At 30.4% G+C, this 9,132-nt stretch overlaps 1 pseudogene; it reads left to right on the forward strand.

Annotated features, from left to right (window-relative positions):
* The first annotated feature begins 2,043 nt into the window (after window positions 1-2,043).
* LOC106779892 lies at window positions 2,044-3,792 on the forward strand (annotated as a pseudogene).
* The last annotated feature ends 5,340 nt before the right edge of the window (window positions 3,793-9,132 follow it).

Consider the following 9,132-nt stretch of genomic DNA (forward strand, 5'->3'; position numbering starts at 1 on the left):
GTTTTTCACTTGTGATATAATATAAAAACGGGATGTTACACAATTCCAACGCTGAGCGCAATTCCAACGCTGAGCGTGGGCCTGGGCCTGTTTTCTGTAATTTTTATAAACTATATAAGGGTTTAGTCGACCAAAAGGGTCTCTCTTTTGACAGAAAGAGGTGCAAAAGCACTCTTTTTACCTCTAGAAGGTGGATTTTGGATGTGGAAGCTCCAATCTACAACTTTTAGGGTTCTGTATTTCATTCTTTTCATTATTTTCTACCTTTTGATAAAAAGAGGCACAAAAACACTCTTTTCACCTCTGGAAGGCGAATTTTGGCTGTGGAAGCTCCAATCTATAACTTTTAGGGTTCTATGTTTCATTCTTTTCATTATTTTCTTCTAGTTTCACCATGTCTATGGTGAACTAAACCTCCGTTCTTGTTGGGGAAACAATATAATTGTTTGAAACTCTCATGTATTGAATTGATCATTATTATATATCCTTTACTTCATTAATTGTTAGGTTTTTCCTCTTTGCTCTATGCATGCTTAGTTTAACTCGTTCAATTGCATGATCATTGATTTTGTCTATATGGACACATACGGGGAAATCTAGAATTGGGGAAATTCTCCCGGAAGTAATATTACCTAGACATAGGGATAGGAGGATCGGTTGCCTTTAAGCTTATATGCGAATGTAATGCATGATTAGTTGCTAGCAATACAAGACATTGTGAACTAGTAATTAGGAGTAGGCTTTCTTTACCGAGACATCAAGTTTAAAGTAAATTAGAAAGTGACATTAACATTAATGAAGAAGTCGAATTTGTAAATACATGAGAGTGGATAGGATAAGTCAAAAACCCCAACAATATAATCATTCCATATTTTATCAACCATTCACCAACGTATTCTTTTGGTCAATTGATCAACACTTGCATTCATATTTACTTTTTGCATTATAAACACAATGATTTTCGTTCTCAAGTCTTAAATAATCAACAAATCACATGACTGTCTAGGCCAATGAGTCTCTAGGGAACACAATACTTGGTCTTACCATTTATACTTGATACAATTCGGTACACTTGCTAGAATCTTAACAATAGGTAATCTTATAAGTCATTCATTTAAGTTCACCTTTAATAGATTCTTAAACTGAAAAATTTCATACAATTAAGAAGTTAAAATAAATATATTTTAATGGATAATTAATCATAATTAAGACTACATCTATGTTATCTTTGGATATACAAAAATATTTACAAATATCTCACTTTAATGTCATTAATTATAAGTAATAATTTAATTCATAAATGCCTTATAACAATAAATTTCGATTAACATAAATCAATTATTCATAATTTATCATCCTTCATTTTAAATAAATAAATAAATACGTTTTGATTTCTATAAATCATATATAGCCATAAATAAAATAAAAACCCTTTTATTTCAATTTAAGTCCTATATGTCAATTTCATGTAATAGTGAAATTACCATCAAATCAAAGATACTCGAAACAGGTTTTTTCTTAAAGAAGTTTTCGTACACCTTCAAAAGTTCATCCTACAACTCCAAAATACCAAAAATATCCCCACCAAAAATATTTTTGTCAAGACGTTTGAGAGCGGATTAAGAAATTTATTTAACTGACATTCGAAGTATGGTTAAAAAATTTATTTAACTGGTTTCCAGAAGCCGGTTATGAGGTTTTTTTTTTTCTTTTGTTTTTATTTATTAATAATAATAAAAAATACATATTAAAAATATTAAAAATTTAATAATAATAAATTTAAAAATTCTTTATTTAAATCACATAATTAAAAATTCTTTTTTTAGTATAATAAATATTTAATTAATTAAAAAAAACTTAAAAAAATGTTAAAAAATGTGAACCATATTTCCAATCACGGTCTTTTAATTTTTTTTTAATTTTGCAATATTTTTTCATATTTCTAATAAATAAATAATATCTTAATTTAAAATATTAAATTTTATTTTATAACTTTTTAAAATGTATTATTTTATAACTTTTTAAAATAAATGTACAGATTAAACCTCTGGTCACCAACTGTTTGACGGAATGCCCCACAGAGATACAGTGTCTTGGAACGCCATAATTTCTCCTTATGCAAACTCTGGTCGCCTGGGGACCACATGGAAAATCGTCAGTGCAATGAGATGGTCTGCACTTGCATTTGACAGCCACACATTAGGAAGCATTCTCAAGGGTGTTGCCCTAGCTGGTGAGCTCAAACTTGGTCAACAGGTGCATTCTGTCATGCTCAAGACGGGGTTAGTAGAAAACATGCTTTCTGGTAATGCCCTCTAGGATATGTATGCCAAGTGTGGGAGAGTTGACGATGCGTACATTGTTTTTAAGAGCATGCCAGACCGCAATTACGGTGGAATACACTTGTTGCTGGCTATTCACGAGTTGGTGATCTTGACTTGGCGTTCCGGGTGCTACATTGTATGGAGCTTGAGGGTGTAGAAATTGATGATGGCACAGTGTCTCCACTTTTGGCATTGCTTGATGATGCCGAGTTTTATTGGTTGACAATGTAGTTGTATTGTAAAATATTGAAACATGGCTGGAATCGTTTAACACTGTCTGCAATGCTTCTATCACAGCGTTTTCAGAGTGTTGTTCTTTGCAAGATGCTGATAGAGTATTTGATGGTGCTCTTGCCTGTCACGATGTGGTTACATGGAATTCCATGCTCGGGGCTTATTTGATGCACGAGAAAGAAGATTTTGCATTTAAAGTTTTCATTGATATATGCAGAATTTTGGGTTTAAGCCAGATGCTTATACTTACACCAGGAGTGTCGTGATTGTTCTGCACAAGAGCGTAAAAGCAATGGAAAATGTGTGCATGGGTTGGTGATAAAAAACGGTCTTGAAGATTCTGTTCCTATTTCCAATGCTTTGATTGCCATGTACATCAAATTTAATGATAAGGGAATGGAAGATGCATTAAGAATATTCTTTTCAACGAATCTCAAACATGGTTGCACTTGGAACTCCATTTTGGCAGGATATGTACAAGGTGATTTGATTGAAGATGCCTTGAGGTTATTTGTACAGATGAGATCTCGGGTCATAGAAATTGGCCGTTATACCTTTTCGGCTGTCATAAGATCATGCTCGGACCTAGAAACTCTACAGTTAGGTCAACAGGTTCATGTCTTAGCACTTACAGTAGGACTTGATACTAATAATTATGTTGGGAGTTCGTTTATTCATGTATTCTAAATGTGTCATAATAGAAGATGCTAGAAAATCTTTTAAAGCAACTTCCAAAGACTATGCAATTCTTTGGAATTCAATCATCTTTGGGTATGCACAACATGGACAAGGAAACCTTGCGCTTGACCTCTTTTACTTAATGAATGAGAAAAAGGTGAAACCTGATCATATAACCTTTGTTGCAGTTCTAACTGCGTGCAGTCATAATGGGCTAGCAGAAGAAGGCTGCAACGTTATAGAGTCTATGGAGTCTGATTTTGGAATTCCACGGCGAAAGGAGCACTATGCTTGTGCAATTGATCTCTATGGTCGGGCAGAGCAACTTGAGAAGGCAAAAGCTTTGGTTGAAATGATGCCTTTTGAAGCTGATGCAATGGTGTTGAAAACTTTGTTAGGTGCCTGTAGATTTTGAGGTGATATTGAATTAGCTAGTGAAGTAGCAAAATCTTTGCTAGAGCTGGAGCCTGAGGACCATTGCACTTATGTTATACTCTCTGAAATGCGTGGACGATTCAAGATGTGGAATGAGAAGGCTAGTATAACAAGGAATTAAGTTGTTCGATAGTTTTGTTAATCAAATGTTGGTACAACAATGTTTGCATTATGTTTGCAATATGATGGGAGATACTAAAGGTTTTCTCTACCTGCATCCATTATGAACATGATTTATGTATCCCTATTAGCTGATTTAATGTCTCAAATTATAGTCAATAAATTATATCTCGTGTTCAATCTTAATTTTAAATTTAAATATAACTTTTTCTTTCTAGTTAAATTTATAAAATGATTTTTTCTTTGCACTATTCTACAAATATTAAAAAAATAATATATGAATGTTATTAAATGTAAGACCCGGAAAATTATTATAACTTTTATATATAAGTCATTATTGAAATATCATAGGTAATGAAATAAAGTTTATTTTCTCTAATATTATGTGGTTAGTATAATAGTTTGTTGTGATGGGCTAATAGCTTGTTGTGATAAGCTAAAGGTTACGTGTAAAAAATTTTGTTTGGTGAATTGGAGTAAGGGAGTGTAATATTATGTGGTTAATATGAAATAAAGTTTATTTTCTCTAATATTATGTGGTTAATATGGTAATAGTTTGTTGTGATAAGCTAAAGGTCACGTGTAAAAAATCTTGTTTGGTGAACAGGAGCAAGGGAGTGTAATATTATGTGGTTAATATGAAATAAAGTTTATTTTCTCTAATATTATGTGGTTAATATGGTAATAGCTTGTTGTGATAAGCTAAAGGTCACGTGTAAAAAATCCTGTTTGGTGAACAGGAGTAAGAGAGTGTAATACACCGAGAGAACTATTGTTCGGTGAGCAAAGAAGTGAGCGAATGAGTAGGTACGGGGAGTTAACCCTCTTTCCATTAGTTTCCTTATTTGAATGTGTGAAGGTTCTAAGTAGCTATTTTTCCTTGTTTGGATGTCTGGATTGCTGAATCTTGAATTTATAAGGTTTATCTTTCTTGTTTATCCATGTCTTTTTTCGTTAGTGTCTCTTTTGACTTCTCTTCTGTTACCATTGCATTTTTCTTGATAACATGATGCTTATTTCTTTCTTCCAAAATTTAACTATTTTTAAGTAAACTCGTGTCATTTTTATTTCGTTTAAACACAAAAACATAGACACGGGTTTGTATGCATGGTTTCTCACTCCGTCAATTACATTAAAATCATGTCAAACTCACAATTTCAAACTATGACTCTAAAATTGTATCACATTGATATGAGTTGTGCTTAAATGTATTTAAAGTAAAACCGTATCACCTTGACATGATTTTGCTACAAGAAAAATATTATTTGAGTCACTTAAATTTTTTACATTGATTTGATATTATCTATACTTACATTTTATTCTCTTCTTTCTTGAAAAAATACAAAAGTTTACACTTTTATAATCATTTTATTCTTATACTCTATTGTGTTAAATGAATGTAAAAATATGCACAATATCATTACACTTACTACAAAATATATACAAATATATTAGACTAATATCATCACATTTTGATAAGCTTTGATTTTTATATAACCGATGCGTATATAACACGTTAAAAACTACTTTTTTTTAATAGTGATTGTTTCAATTTACCGTGTAAATGAGTACATTAGAGAACATTTAGATGTAAAAGTTAGTTCATATTTTTATTAGCAACTTGTTTTCCTAAGATAAGAACTTAGTTTTTTTTTATATAATTAATATAAGAAAATATCTTATATAACTTTACTTAATTATTTAATTTTTTATATTTATTTATGAAAATTTAACAAAAGACTAAAAAAATCATATTTAAGAGAATATAATTTCATAATTCAATATTTATTTTATCTTTTGATATTTAAAAGACTACTAAATAGTTTAATATTTTAATATTTTTACTATTATTTGGTTAGACAATAATTTTTCAAAGCTTATTATACTTTCAACAACTTACTAAAAAATGTTCTACCTTTTATACATTTGACGTTGAATTTTTTTTTTTTACTTCTATTAGAAGTCATAAAGACCTCTCTTATTTATCCCGTAGAAAGATAAATTCTTATTTTACAATTTTTCATCAATAAATATTGGTTGTTAATATTATGTTAGTGGGAAACTTACCATCTCTCTTACCCTCCTTTCTAAATCCTTTAAATTAGCTTTTTATCTCTCAAATATTAGTGAGGGAATTGAACTCACAACCTCTTTCATTATCTCTTCTAATTTTTACTACTAAATTAACCTTATAACTTCCATTCTTCTTCCACGATAAAAGAATGAAGTTAGACATGCCAGATCAACACAAATGCAACACAAGATAAAATAACATACATAGTTTGTTACAAAAGGTGATCAACCATATTAACCTAATTTGATAAAAATATCAGGTGAAACTCTAATCATACATAATGAGTTAAGTGTCAACCATAATAAAAAGATGACAATTTACAATGTAGTTGGCATCCATGTAACTAAATCCAAGTTCATACAAACCCAATCTTATGTTAAGTGCCAATATGAGCACATAACGCAATACATACATATGATTGACATCAAAGATAGAAAGTCTTCAAGACCGAATACAATGCATGAATCCAACTTGTTTTCCAAAAACAAAGCTTAGGCCATCCAAAATAGAAATTTAGATATCTCACCAAGCCATTATAGAGAATCAAGGCAATAATGGTGATCACATACTGACAACATACACCATGACAATAATCTTTCCCCTAAGTGAAAGTTCTCCTAGTGTAGAAAGATATAATAAATCGATTAATCCAGATGAACATATGAAAATTTTCAAGACATAGGTAAATTTATTTTTTAATGATCATTTTTATTTTTGTAGGATGCTTTTTAACAACATTTCAGAGACTGAATTCATAGTGGTATTATGATTTATGTCCAAACTCAATTGACTCATTTTGAGCCTTCTCTCGATGATTTAAGGATTAACGTATAATAAAATGATCTTATGCTTTAACTTGAATTGTCTTAGAAAATATCATACAAAATGATAGTTGATGTGAATCAAACCAATGATTGGATGTGACCATGAGCAACGACAAGGATCCACTTGAAAGATTTGAAGGATCTATGAAAAAGGCCAGAGTAACGAAAGAAAAGGAAGCTCTTCAACAAGTGTTGTCCATATTGATTAAATACAAGTCCAAATTTCAAAGAGAAAATGCCAAGATGGTGAATTGCATTATGGCCCAAATGGAGGATAACTAAAGCACCATTTTGTTGTTGTTTTATCTTATAAGTTAGTTTGTTTTTAAAATAGCTCAATCTTTGTAAACTGGCCAAATTATGTCTTTGGGTCAATCAATTAGTAGACTTTAGTTTGACTTTATTTTCAAGTTGTAAATAAGGGCCCAATTTGGAAAGTTAGGCATCAACCTTAACTATTTTCATCAAATTCACAAGTCAGTTTTTTATAAAGATAAATTAGGGTTTTATCTCTTTTACCTTAATGAGAGTGATTCTCCTAAGTTCTTGAAGACAAAGATAAATAAAAGGAAAGAATTGTTTTCCCACAAGAGGCAACACACAAAGGATGAAAAGTCCTTTGATACCGTTAAAGATTCTTGAATCACTCAAGAGCTTAGGAGAATTACTCTCACTACGATAGAAAGGATAGAACCTTAATTTATCTACATAAAAACCTGACTTGTGAATTTGATGAAAATAGTTAAGCTTATAAGAGCTAATCTCTAAGTTTCCAAATTGGACCCTTATTACAACTTGAAAATAAATTCAAACTAAAACCTGCTAATTGATTGACCTAAAGACATAGGTTGGTCAGCTAATTTTACAAATATTGAGCTATTTTGAAAACAAACTAACTTATAAAGTTGGTCAGCTAATTTTACAAATATTGACCTATTTTGAAAACAAACAAACTTATAAAATAAAACAGCAGCAAAATGGTGCTTTAGTTCTCCTCCATTTATGTCATAATGCAATTCACCATCTTGACATTTTCTCCTTAAAATTTGGGTTTGTATTCAATTAATATGGACAATACTTGTTGAAGAGTTTCCTTTGATTTCCTTCCCTTGTCATAGGTCCTCCAAGTCTTTCAAGTGGATCCTTGTCGTTACTCATGGTCACGTCCAATCATTGGTTGGATTCACATCAATAGTAAACCCCTTCATAAAATTTTTTGAAGAGGTTTACAACATTAAATGGATTTTAGCCTACAACATGCAACAATAATAAATTATTTAAGGACAATCAATTATGTGTTTCCCATGATCAATTAGGCTTGAACTTCCAATGTTGCAATTACACTATGAAAACCATGTATCACCTGTAATATCCTTAATTTATGGATGGATAATTGATTCTCATGTACAAATATGGAGAACTAACTAACATTCTTCAAATCAAGTCCACCATTGAAACGTCCTAACCCAACACCACCAAACCACTATCACCACCTTTCTTTAGCTTCCAACAACACTACTAGCAACCACCTCCTCACAATCCATGAATACATTTCACTCAGGTCACACTACACATACAACTATGAAGTAAGAAGGATAAATGAGTCAATGTAAAGCCAAAATGACGAACTCACAAATTTTTAATGTCATGTTCAACTGTAAAAAAAAATGTTAAAGTATTATTGACTACCAAAATTTATCAAAAACATAAAAGATCTATAAATAAATACTTTTTTTAATAGATCAAAATCAATCCATAAAAATATAATCGATACTATTTATCAATGAAATTTGATATTTGTTGATAATTATCGATAAATATCCATCAGTACAATGCAATACATATTTCAAGTCTCATAAATTATATTTTTTATACTAAGACAAAACTGCCAATATTTTAATGTTATATTTTCCGAATAGATAAACAATATAATGACAACTACATATGCACACAACACCTAGACAAATTTTTCACATAATACTTTACCAATAAATATTTTTATCAATAAACTAAACAATCATATTTGTCATCAATTCTTTTGTAATTTACCATTACCAATGGATATAATTTCATTGATGAAACCCATCAGTAATTTGAAGTTTTCTTGAACAAACCTTCCTATGGTCATAAAATCTCTTACCTCTACAATTCATATGAAAAAAAGTAAGGATAATTTGAAAACTATACTTTCACTGACGTAATTTTTTGTGTTTCTCTTCTAACTTGTTAAAGACCAAATTCAACATTTTCCTACAAATAACCATTCTTATTTTCTACCAGATCACCTGATCCAAACAATTATGATGTCTTCACCAATAACACTCAGCTTAAAACAAACATATTGTTAGATAATCCCCAAAAGTTTTACTAAATGGTTAAGTTATTACAAGACATATTTAGTTGTCTCGTAAGAATGAATTTTGCCACAAATTTCCAATACTCA

Source organism: Vigna radiata, unplaced genomic scaffold, assembly GCF_000741045.1.
Source record: "Vigna radiata var. radiata cultivar VC1973A unplaced genomic scaffold, Vradiata_ver6 scaffold_73, whole genome shotgun sequence".
Classification (NCBI taxonomy): domain Eukaryota; kingdom Viridiplantae; phylum Streptophyta; class Magnoliopsida; order Fabales; family Fabaceae; genus Vigna; species Vigna radiata.